This window comes from Pelodiscus sinensis, chromosome 10 (genome assembly GCF_052426305.1).
Source record: "Pelodiscus sinensis isolate ZL-2025 chromosome 10, ASM5242630v1, whole genome shotgun sequence".
In the NCBI taxonomy this organism is placed as follows: domain Eukaryota; kingdom Metazoa; phylum Chordata; order Testudines; family Trionychidae; genus Pelodiscus; species Pelodiscus sinensis.
In genome coordinates, this window is record NC_143061.1 from 11,719,970 (window position 1) to 11,732,420 (window position 12,451).

The 12,451-nt window shown below is 51.6% G+C and overlaps 1 protein-coding gene across 1 annotated transcript in view; it reads left to right on the plus strand.

Moving 5' to 3' along the window:
* Positions 1 to 10,914: 10,914 nt before the first annotated feature.
* Positions 10,915 to 12,451, plus strand: part of ZMAT3 (zinc finger matrin-type 3) — a 29,996-nt gene continuing 28,459 nt past the window's right edge. The window contains exon 1 of the mRNA XM_006138508.5: positions 10,915 to 11,140. The gene's annotated coding sequence lies outside the window, so the exon portion shown is untranslated. The remainder of the gene's footprint in view (positions 11,141 to 12,451) is intronic.

Sequence of the window (12,451 nt, forward strand, 5' to 3'; positions counted from 1 at the left end):
GCCTGCTCAAACTATACCCACAACTGGCACTGGTTCCCATAGTGACGGGTTTTTAGAGTCTGGGTCACCACTGTTAAGTCGATACCTGGCAATGTGTTCCTGCCGCAGCACGGGGAGACACAGACAGGGAAGGAACAGAAGCAACGGGCTGCCAGCTGAGCTCCTTCCAAGCCACAGGGGGCTGCTTTGTCTTTCCTGCTGGCAGGAGCACTCCCGGCTCCAGCAGGGCGAGGTGAGCAAACTTGCTCCCCCATCTCGCCTGGCCCAGCCACACCCTGCCTGACCAATAGGGCCTTATGCTATAGTCTTACTAGCCCAATGGTTAATCTGGCCCTGGCAATAATAGCAAAGGCAATGATGGGATACATACTCTGCAAACTAAGAACAGATTAGTTTTAACAGCAGCTGTACAAGAATTAATATGAAAATTGATCCTCATTCCTTAAGTAGTGTAAATCAAAATAACTCTTCACTTCAGTGGAACTCTGCCAGGTTACACTAGCTAAAGATCTAGACCTATGACATCTTATAAGTACATGGAAAAGAAGAGTCAATTCACTCCCCAGTCCCTAGAAAAAGGACAAGGTGAATTATCAGCAAGGTAAGGAAGAAGACATAAGGGAAAATGACATTGGGATTTACTTTACAAAGAATACACTGAGGAATCAAGAGAACTAGCAGAGGACAAATTAACACAAGAGTTGCCAAGGTGGGCAGAGATGGTGTTCCTGGCTCCATGTCAGGGCTGGGAATGGGCGAGAGGACATCACCTGTTATGTTCATTCCCTCTGGGGCACCTGGTATTGACCACTGTCAGAAGACAAGATGCTGTGCAATGTTCCCTCTATCCTTTTCCATCCACGTGCAGATTTTTCCATGTGCAAAATAAATATTTTTGTGTGCACCAAAGCATGTGCAAATGTGCACCACCAGTCGAAACAAAAAATCTGCTTGTGGGCTCTCTGCTAATCAGCTGGGCAGCATTTGAATCTCTGTGGAGTTTTGGCACAAGCACACAGCCTATAAGGAACATTAATGCTGGGCTAGACGGACCATTGGTCTGACCCAGTAGGAACGTTCTTAACACATAGTAAAGCACACAGAGCTCTCTTTGACGGTACTGAACAATTATCTTCTTGTAAAATCCAGATCTGCTCTACTACACATCCTGTAATTGCACCACAAACTGACTTACTTGTTTGTCTCATTCACCTGATATGCCTTGCTTAGCTTGTAAGCTCTACAGGGCAGAGAGAGTTATTTACTATATGTTTATACAGAAAATAATATAATTATTAATAACCAGAAGCTTTACGCAGCATTACTCGGGTCCTTACCTCAAATAAATGTTTTCTTCATTTAAATCATTGCTCTGGGGTGAGGCTGGGGATGGGGGAGTTCAGTATGCAGACTGCTCCAGGGAAAGAGATGGGATGTTAAATTTAGATTAATTAACTAATCGAATAGTCGATGGGATTTCCATTGACTATTTGATTAGTATATAAGGGTGCCTCCACGTTTGAAATGTAGAAAGAGCCTGTGATGGGGTACCGAGACCCCGCACCCCAAACCTGGGAGTCTGCGCCCTCTCAGAGGGGCCGCGAAGCACGTACCGGCTGTGCGCCGGTTGCTCCCGAGCCGCGGCTCAGCTGATTGGTGCCGCGGCTCAGCTGGAGTGAGGCCGCGGCGCAGCTGAGACTCCCTTAGCCCTGCCGGTGGGACGGGGGCGGGGAGGAGGAGCGACGCAAAGCGCCGGATGGCGTGGGGGCGGGGCACCTAACTCCTCTCGGTGTGGCGGGAACTTTAAAACCCCGCCAGCCGCCGGAGGTAGCAGGGAGAGGAGGAGACTGCCCGGACCCGCTGGAGAGTGGAGGGATCCGGACGCTCCCGTGAACGTCTCCCCCGGGACGCTCAGACGCCGTGAGTGCCGATACCCCCGAGAGGGGGTGGGGGAAGAAGGAAGTAGCCCAGGGCAGGGTGGCGAAGAAGCCTGTGGGCTGGCGCGTTTAGGGGCACAACCCCGCCAGCCGGACGGAGACTGGTACTTAGTCTCAGTCCTTAGGGCCCTGGGCTGGGGCCCGTGAGTGAGGGCAGGCCCGGGACCACCTTCTTTCCCCCATCCGAGGAAAAAGCAAATATTGTAAACCCCAACGCGAGGAGACTAACCAACAGGCTTGGAGAGACAGCTGACTAGATCCTCCCCGTACTAGATCGAAAGGTGGTGGACACGGTCACAAGATGGTGGAGAATGTGGGTACTTTATGACTACCCCATGTCCCTGGATCAAAAAGGGGGGGGGGCAGGAGGCCCTCAGGGGTAGGTGAGGAACTAATTCCCGCTACGTCCCCACAACGGGGACGCCTTTTCCTTTTCTTTTTTTTTTTGGTGTTTGTCTTCATTTTTTAACCCAAGGCACCAGTTGGTGACGTCTGGCACCTGAAGGACCGGCAGTGCGCTACCACAGAAGAAGGACATGGAGCCGGGAAAGATTTTAGCTTGGCTCATGGAGCATCAGTGGCAGAATCAGCAGCAACAAACGCTACTCATCCAGCAGCTCTCGGCACAACACCAGGAGCAACAAAGACAACTGGTGAGGGAGCTGGCGGAACAATTTCAAACCCAGCAGGAGCGGTGGGCCCGGCAGTATGGAGCCTCTGCCAGGGGTATGGCCGGTCCACCACGGGATGAAGAGGAGGGGGAATACTCCCCGTCCGTGAACATTCGCCTTACCAAGATGGGGTCGACGGACGACCCAGAAGCGTATCTAACCACCTTTGAAAGGGTGGCAACGGCTGCCCGATGGCCAGTTGAACAATTGGCCACGATCCTCGCCCCTTACTTAACGGGGCAGGCCCAGTTGGCATATCAGGGTCTAAGCACCCGCGACGCCCTACATTATCACAAAGTCAAAGAGGCGATATTAGACCAAATGGGTATTACCTCAGAGACTTATTGCCAGAAGTTCCAGCAGTAATGATACCCGATGAAAACAAGGCCACGATTAGTAGTCCAGCGGCTGAAAGAAGCAGCATGGAGATGGCTCGAACCTGAGTAGAAGAACGGCGGGCAAGTCGCTGAAATGGTGGTGTTAGAACAGTTTATGAACATACTCCCTGCCGGGGGCCAACGCTGGGTGCGACGCCACCATCCCTCTACGATTGAGGAAGCTGTCGAGCTCATGAACGACTATGAGGCAGCGGAGGTGGTAGACACTCAACCGAAGGTAGGCAAATCTCCCCCTCCCCCGAGGCTGGAACCATCGCGTTTCAGGCGATCCCGAATAAACCCAGGGCCACAGCTGGGCCAGGGCGGAGGTCGGGGGGAAGGGCGGAGGTTAGCCCCGGCTTGGACGACTCCCCCAAGTGATAACCCCCAGGATAAGGTCCGCCCCGCCAACGAGGGGGATGCGACCAAAGCACGCCCCAGCCCCTCGGGAGGGGCTTGCTATCGGTGCGGACAGGAGGGACACTTCCAAAAAGACTGTCCGTACATGGACTGCACCTATGCGCACGCCCTAGCAGGGGAGCAGATCCACCAGAAAAAGGGTGGCGACAGGATTATGCGGAAGATCCACGTCAATGATTGCCCGGTAGTGGGACTAGTGGACTCCGGGTGCAGCCAAACAATCGTGCGGGAGGACCTAGTGGGAGAGTGAAGCCCCCGGGATCCCCCGGTACACGTACAGTGTGTGCATGGCGACGTACATTGGTATTCTACGACCTGGATGCGGATAGTTGACGAGAATGGTGATAGTTGGTGTTACGTGGTGGTGGCTCCAAAGCTGGTATACTCAGTCCTATTAGGAAGAGATTGGGCGGGCTTCGAGACAGCCTTAAGGGACTGGTGGCAGCAAGAGGATTCCGCGTTCTGCGAAGGGATGGTGGGCCAGATCAGAGCCCCCCGGAACCCCCACACGAGCCCGGCAAGGGAACCAGAGGAAGATCCAGGTGAAGGTACCTCGGAGGCCCCAGTGAACCAGCCAATGGAGAGCCCCCCACTAGGATTGTGGGAAGGGGGCTTCCTGCACGAACAGTGCAAGGATCCGGTCCTGCAGCATGCGTGGTCAGAAGCAAGAGAAGCCACCGAGGGGAGCGATGCAGAGGAACGACAGGCGAGCCCCCCATATTTCGAGGTACAAGGGGACCGGTTATATCGGGTAATGGTGGGAATGGATAATCGGGAGATAGTACGGCAGTTAGTGGTGCCCCGGAGTTATCGGCGCCAACTTATGGATGTGGCACATGCTAATCCGTGGGCCGGGCACTTAGGCTACGAGAAGACATTACAGCGGGTTTTACAGCGCTTTTATTGGTCCGGGGTGTACCGCGAAGTAAAAGAGTTCTGCGGGTCGTGCCCCGAATGCCAGAGGGCTGGGCCTAAGGCCGTCCCAAAGGCCCCTTTGGAGCCCCTCCCCGTGATAGAAATCCCGTTCGAGCGTATCGCCCTAGATCTAGTAGGACCCCTTGAGAGGACAAAAACGGGATATAAATACATTTTGGTGGTAATTGATTATGCCACCCGTTACTCGGAGGCAGTCCCCCTGCGGAATACCACAGCTCCTACTTTGGCTATGGACTTAGCAAAGATCTTCTCCCGGGTGGGAATACCTAAGGAGATCCTAACGGATCAAGGCACAAACGTAACATCCCGCCTTATGGGGGAATTATGCCAGCTACTTCAAATAAAAGCATTAAAGACCTCTGTCTACCACCCCCAGATGGATGGACTAGACGAGAGATTTAATTAGACCCTTAAGGGAATGTTACGTAAGTTCGTGGATCAAGACCCTGGGGAATGGGATCGGATGTTACCAGCATTATTATTCGTGATCCGGGAGGTCCCCCAGGCATCCACTGGCTTTTCACCTTTTGAACTATTGTTTGGACGCCGACCACGGGGGATACTAGACGTGGTCCGGGAAAACTGGGAGGAACAGACTAGTAGAGTGCAGGGGGCCGTCCAGTATATCCTTAACCTCTGACAGAAGCTACATGAGCTAGTAGAGTTCGCCAGAACAAATCTAAGGGCTGCCCAAGAAAAGCAGGCTAAATATTACAACGGAGGCACCCGCCTACGAACTTTTGAGCCCGGGGATAGGGTACTTTTATTATTACCCACGCAAAACTCGAAACTGTTGGCCAAGTGGCAGGGCCCCTTCGAGGTGGTGCGGAAAATAGGAGAAGTAGACTATGAAATAAGGCTGACACGGGGCCGAGAAGGTACTAAAATTTACCATGTCAATCTCCTTAAAGCATGGAAAGAACGGGAGGGCCTGCTGGTGAATTCCGCACCTACTGGCTCTGACTTAGGGCCGGAGGCAACAAGCGACCCCTTCCCAGCACCATTCCAGATGGAAGTTACCCTGACTATGACCCAGAAGAGGGAAATGGAAGATATCTTACGGAGATTTCCAGATGTAATGACGGACCAACCCGGACAGACGACCGAGATATACCACCATGTCGCAACAGAACCCGGAAAAAAGGTACGGGACCAGATCTGTCCACTACCCCGGAAAATGTGGGAGATGGTAAAGGAAGAGGTACAACGCATGCTCAGGTGGGGGGTAATAGAAGAATCCCGCAGCGACTGGCGGAGTCCAATAGTGTTGGTCCCGAAACCCGATAAATCCTGGAGGTTCTGCATCGAGTTCAGAAAAGTGAACAACATTTCACGATTCGATGCATACCCCATGCCTCGGGTGGATAAACTACTTGATCGGCTGGGGGAAGCCCAATATCTTTCCACCATTGATCTGACACGAGGATACTGGCAGATACCATTAATGAGGAATTCGCGAGAAAAGACGGCGTTCTCAACCCCTTTCGGGCTATACCATTTCGTACGCATGCCTTTCGGTCTTCACGGGGCAGCTGCAACCTTTCAACGTTTGATGGACAAGATCCTGAGAAACCATGGACGATATGCGGCAGCCTACATCGACGATATCGTCATATATAGTAAAACCTGGCCGGAACATTTGCAACGAGTGGAGGCCATACTCAAGATGTTACAGGAGGCAGGACTCACGGCGAACCCGGCCAAGTGCCAATTTGGAGCCCGGGAGGTAACATACTTGGGGTATACTGTCGGGAGGGGACAATTACGCCCGTTGATTGATAAGATCAGAGCACTGAGGGACTACCCACCCCGAGAACCAAGAGGCAAGTGCGCCAGTTCCTGGGCTTGGCCGGGTATTACCGACGCTTTGTCCCCAGTGTCGCGACACTCGCTACGCCCCTGACAAATCTAACCCGAGGAGCAATGCCACAAAAGGTAAGGTGGACACCAGAATGTGAGGAAGCTTTCCGGGCCTTAAAAAACCGATTAACCCATGCGCCGGTCCTCACCCAACCCAATTTCAACCAACCATTTACTTTGCAAACGGACGCCTCGGAGACAGGAATAGCAGCGGTATTATCGCAGGGGGAAGGACCGGGAGAACACCCAGTTGTTTATATCAGCCGAAAGTTATTCCCCCGGGAGTGTAAGTATTCCACAATAGAAAAAGAAGCCCTAGCCATAAAATGGGCTATTGAGATGTTACGCTATTACCTCCTAGGAATCCGGTTTCGGGTGGTGACGGACCACGCCCCGTTGCGCTGGTTACAGACAATGAAAGACACCAACGCACGACTAATGAGATGGTACTTAACGTTACAACCGTATTCATTTGAAGTGGCCCACAGGGCAGGAACGCAACACCAGAACGCGGACTTCTTTTCGAGGCAATACGAGGGGGAGGAAAACGAGGATACAGAGACAACAGTGTCCGAGACAGAACATCAGAAATGGCTGCCCGTCGCAGGGAGCCATAGCCTGTAATACCTCTAAGGCTGGTATAGGGGGCTTTGTCTGTGAGGTGGAGTGTTTTCCATATAAGGGCATGTAAATTAATAATCTTCCCCTGCTCACTCCACCCATTGCAGTGAAAGATCAGCCAATGGGCTGACTTGTGCTCAGGCCTGCTACTCCACCCACTGCAGCAAAAACCAACCTATGGGGTGATAAGTTCACAGGCAATAAAACAGGCAGGCAGCCCCTCTCTCACTGGGGATTTGCATCGAGTGAACGCCTGGCCTGATCACCCAGACGCCTTGCACCCCCCGCTCTCGAGTCTTACTGAGCATACTCCGAGTTGGTCGACCCGAGTGGAGACAGTTTATGAGCATGTGACCGGTACTTGTGTTCCTGCTGTCTCCAGAACTGGTATACCCCCCCCCGCCGCCATCATCCCTATCCTAATTGATTTTTTGGTTGTCCTAAATTGATTTTTTGCTTGTCAAGTGACAGTGGCTAAAAAGTTACTAAGTTAGTTTATAAATAGTTGTGGTTTAGATTTTTTACTGTTTCCTTGTATAAAGTTGTGTAAATAATCAGCCCTATGGACAATACCAGTGTTAATTCAACTGTTCCTAACCCCTGGGCAGTTATTGGGAATTATTGTGATTTAGAAAAGCCTCAGGGAATTGTTTTGTGTTGTCTGGCAATCTGTTTAATTTTTGTTCTGATGATTGTCTGGCGTCATCAAAATAAAATCAGTTTGTGCTTTTTGAAACCCCCAGTTGTGGTCTCATCCTTTCCGGCATCCCTTTGAACCTCGTGTATTACGGGGACTGACAAACAGGTGACTTAACGGGGGAGGTGACGGGGTACGGAGACCCCGCACCCCAAACCTGGGAGTCTGTGCCCTCTCAGAGGGGCCGCGGAGCGCGTACCGGCTGTGCGCCGGTTGCTCCCGAGCCGCAGCTCAGCTGAGTGGCGCCGCGGCTCAGCTGATTGGCGCCGCGGCTCAGCTGGAGCGAGGCCGCGGCGCAGCTGAGACTGCCTCAGCCCCGCCGGTGGGACGGGGGCGGGGAGGAGGAGCGACGCAACGCGCCGGACAGCGTGGGGGTGGGGCACCTAACCCCTCCCGGTGCGGGGGGAACTTTAAAACCCCGCCAGCCGCCGGAGGTAGGGGGGAGAGGAGGAGACTGCCCAGACCCGCTGGAGAGTGGAGGGATTCGGACGCTCCCGTGAACGTCTCCCCTGGGACGCTCAGACGCCGTGAGTGCCGATACCCCTGAGAGGGAGTGGGGGAAGAAGGAAGTAGCCCAGGGCAGGGCGGCGAAGAAGCCCGGGGGCTGGCGTGTTTAGGGGCACAACCCCACCAGCCGGACGGAGACTGGTACTTAGTCTCAGTCCTTAGGGCCCTGGGCTGGGGCCCGTGAGTGAGGGCGGGCCCAGGCCCCCCTTCTTTCCCCCATCCGAGGAAAAAGCAAATATTGTAAAGCCCAACGCGAGGAGACTAACCGACGGGCTTGGAGAGACAGCTGACCGGACCCCGTACTAGAATAGAATTGTAGCAGAAGCATCACAAGCGAGAGAGGTGCTGGGGGGAACTGGCTTTTAAGCTGGCTCCCCCCAGCACTGACTCCTGCTCCCCCCTTGCTGCCTCTCTCTGACAGAGGCAGCAAGGGGGGGAAGGGAAGGAAGTGGCTAATCATCACTAGTCGACTATCCGATAAGCTTCTAATTATCAGATAGTTGACTAGTCTCTTACATCCCTAGGAAAGAGAGCAACTCCAGCCTTCTCACACCACAGCAGCTTAGGGCCAGGTGAAAAGTGCCCCTGCATGGCCACTGCAGCTGGCACAGCCGGGGAAGAGGTGCATGTCCCCCAGCTTGGGGATAGACAGACACACAGAAATAAACTCTCTGAAATATGCAGAGGTACATGTCCCTTTCTCCATCCCTGTTCCCTGCTGGCCCAATAGGGTTATAGCTGTCCCAGTCCTCCTGCCCCTTACTACTCCCCTGTGGTCATTCTACAGCAGTGGTCACCAACCAATAGCTCAGGATCTACCGATAGATCTTGAAGCCTCTGACAGGTGATCCTGACTGGTTTGGCCAAGAGGCTATCAAGTGGCAGCATTTCAGCTGCGCCTCCCCCCATTGCTGCTCATCTCCTGCCCTTTGCCTTGGAGCTGCCCCTCCTGCTGGGGAGCCTCCTGTTTGCTGTGCAGGGCAGGGGAGGAAAAGGAGAGATGCTGATGTCAGGTGGCCTCCTCCCACTCTGTATCCTTTCTCCACAAAGAAGAGAGGGGGCACAACAGGACTTGGAATGGAGAGAGTTTGCTGGCTACTTTAGGGAGTGGTGGAGGGCCAGGGCAGGGGTGAGCCTGCCTTAGTCCCACTGCACCACCACCCGGAGCCACCTGAGATAAGCAGTGTCCAGCTGGAGCCCACATCCCAAACTCCTACCGCAGTTATGAACCCCCTCCTGCACCCCAAACTCCCTTGCATCCAAACACCATTCCAGAGGCGGCACCTAGAACCCACTCCTACATCCCAACTGCCTGCCCCAAGAGCAGCCCAGAGTCCCTCTCACACTCCAGATCCTTTAATCCAAGACCAGAGCTTGCACCCCAACCCTCTGCCCTAGTCTGATGAAAGGGAATGAGGATGGGCAAGAGAGGGAGGATGGAATGAGCAGGGGTGGGGCTTCAGAGAACAGGTGGGAAGGAGGCAGGGCAAGGGTGTTTTTATTTGAGGTAGATCTTGGATTGTACTCAAATTCAAAAAGTGATCTTGTGCTTAAAAAGGTTGGAGACCACTGTTCTACAGTATAATTGTCCCTCCTACTGGACCTTTTCCATTTTATGAGAAAGAAACACATTCCAGATGCATCCCATTTGTCATGGCACAACTAAGTTATGATAAGAGGCAGCTGCATATCAAATGTGGTGCTCTACCTCTTACCAGTTAGGAGGGGTTCTTGAACAAATGGACTCATGGACAGACAGACACACAAAGTTTCTAAAACATATAGTGGATTATTAACATTATATTTTATTATTGTCATACTAGCTAGGAGCCTGTCATGGGTCAAGACCTCAATGTGCTGTACAAACACAGTAAAAAAACAATTCCTGCCTAAAACAGCTTACAACCTAAGCATAAGATGAGAGCGGAGCCTGACCAGGTCAGACTATAGGAGCTTCTGCAATAGAATTAGATAAGTTCATGGAGGATCAATGCCCATTAGTTTAGATGATCAGGGATGTAACCCCATGTTTGGAGAGTCCCGAAATCTCTTAATGGCAGGGGATGGATCACTCAATACATTTCCATGTTCTGTTCACTCCCTCTGAGGCATCTGGTGCTGTCTGTGGTTGGAAGACAGTATACTGGCTGGCTGGACCATTGGTCTGACCAAGTATGACGGTACCTGCAGCCTTGAGGCAAGTAAGAATGCTGTGAATGAAACAGGACTCAGCAGCAACCCCCAGCACGTGCCTATTCCAGTCCATACGGATTTCCCTGATTGTGACTGCGGAGAAAGCTTTACAATGACATGAAAGCCTTTGCTGTGTTTTCCGAGCAACAGCTCTGAGAGAGGTGAGCTGCCCAGTCCAGCTCACTGGAAAGCTGAAAGTGGCAATTAAAACAGCAGCTTCCCCCTCCCCCTCTATTTCACCATTGGGCATTTAGCAGACACCTCCCGCTCAATGCCCTTCACTCACAATTCCAAGCCCACCCCCACCTCCATGGCTGCGCTAATGACTCCCCCACATTAGGGGCTCCCCATTCAGCCCCTTCTCTTCATCTCCTCCCCTAGTGAACGGCCCCCCTCCCGGTCTCTCCCTTATCATTTCCCCAGCCCCTCCTCTCTCCAATTACTCTCCTGCTAACTCCGTGCCAAGCCAGCGTGCTTTGCGGGCACCACAAGCTGTACAAATCCTGGCGAGGTCCTATTGCCTGGCGCAGATCTGCCCGCTCTGGTCCTGCCGGGGCGATCGGACGCCTCGCTTCGGACACTTGCAGCAGCTCTATTTACGCCTCTCCGGAGGGAAGCGCTGAGGCTCATGCGCCTTGGCAGAGATGCGAGAGGCAGTTTCCCCGAGTCTCCTCCCCTATTCCTCCCCCCGGTTCTGCAGTCACTTCCTGCAGCTGTTTCCATCTGTGTCCGGTTGTACTGACTTTTCCGAATGCCGGCCCCTCAGACCTGGTGTAACCCGACTTAAGTTGTCATGAAAAAGGAAGAAAGGACGAGGTGAAGATATCAGCTGGGGATGTGCAGGGCTGGACAACTCCAGGTACAAGGGATTGCCTGCAGATTGCTTCTCTGAACCCCTCTTCCCAGGATCAGGGGATTCTAGTAAGTGCATTAGACTTGTGTGGATGCATTTATTCGGGTACGGGCAACAATAGGGAGATAAATGAACCACAAGCAGTGTTATGTGCGTGTTCCACGTGTTAGTCTGTGGGATTTTACATGTCTGTTTTGCATGTGAGTATTTTACATTGCATGTATATTTACAATGTCTGACTATTGCATTCTTTTTTGGATGCTTTGTTTTTGCGTGTATGTTTCCCAAATCGCACCTTGACATCTTGAATTCTCTCTTGAAGACCATTAAAAGTAATTACAGATTCATGTGATTTTGATTATAATCTAAATCCTGGGGGTTGTAAAGCCTCCAATGTTGCATAAATAATTTTTCTACAATGTCAGTTTTTACATCAGGATGCATAGTGCTATAATAATGTATTAGGTAACTGTCCCCTTGCCCTTAGGGTTGCCTGTTTTGCATCTACAGTAGTCTAGTGTCAGTGATCACTGTAATGAAAGTTGCATGCAGTATGTTTCCATTCTAATGCCCTGTGTTCAGTCACTTAGTACTGTATGAAACCTTCATTTTCCAGGCTGAGATTTGTCAGGCTTGGTCTCTGACCAAAGGTGAAAGTATTGAGAAAGTTTCAAGTAAAGACAAGTGCAACACAGAGGCACTGAGAAAGGGAAAGTAAGGGTTACACAAGTACATTCATTCTGGAGTAGGAGGAGCCTGGAGAAAAAATACTTTCTAATTTTAAAAATGAATTAATAGTGACTACAATAATAAGTTTACTGGCACCTTAAGGACTAACAATTTTATTATGGCATAAGCTTTCATGAGTGTAACTCTCATTCTCCCTTGAATTAATGAAAGCTTGTGCCGTAATAAAATTATTAGTCTTTAAGGTGCCATTGGACTCCTTGTTGGTTTTGCTGAAACAGACTAACAGAGCTACCTCTGAAACCTAAATAGTGACTGTCTGAATAACTCCATCACTGAAGCAGCTGGACACAGTCAGGAAAACTTGGCACAGAAATTTGGTTTAGCTAAGCTATAGCCTTTATAAAAATTGCACTCTGTCTTTGCAGAGAACACTTCATAAGGAATTTTCCCACTATGATGATAACATTTGTAGTTAAAGAAAGCTGTGCTTGTATGTATGTGCTTGACAAACTTAACTTTGCAGTGAACAGCTTTAGGGCCTAGACTGTGCCTGAGATAGCAGGAGTGAACATGGCACAAACAAAGGCTAGGTACAGTTGTGATCCCTGTGTTCAGGGAAGTGCAGGGCCAGCTCCTACCATACTTTCAGGGGTCACAGCACTCTAGGTGGGCTTACCCCTCTACATTGT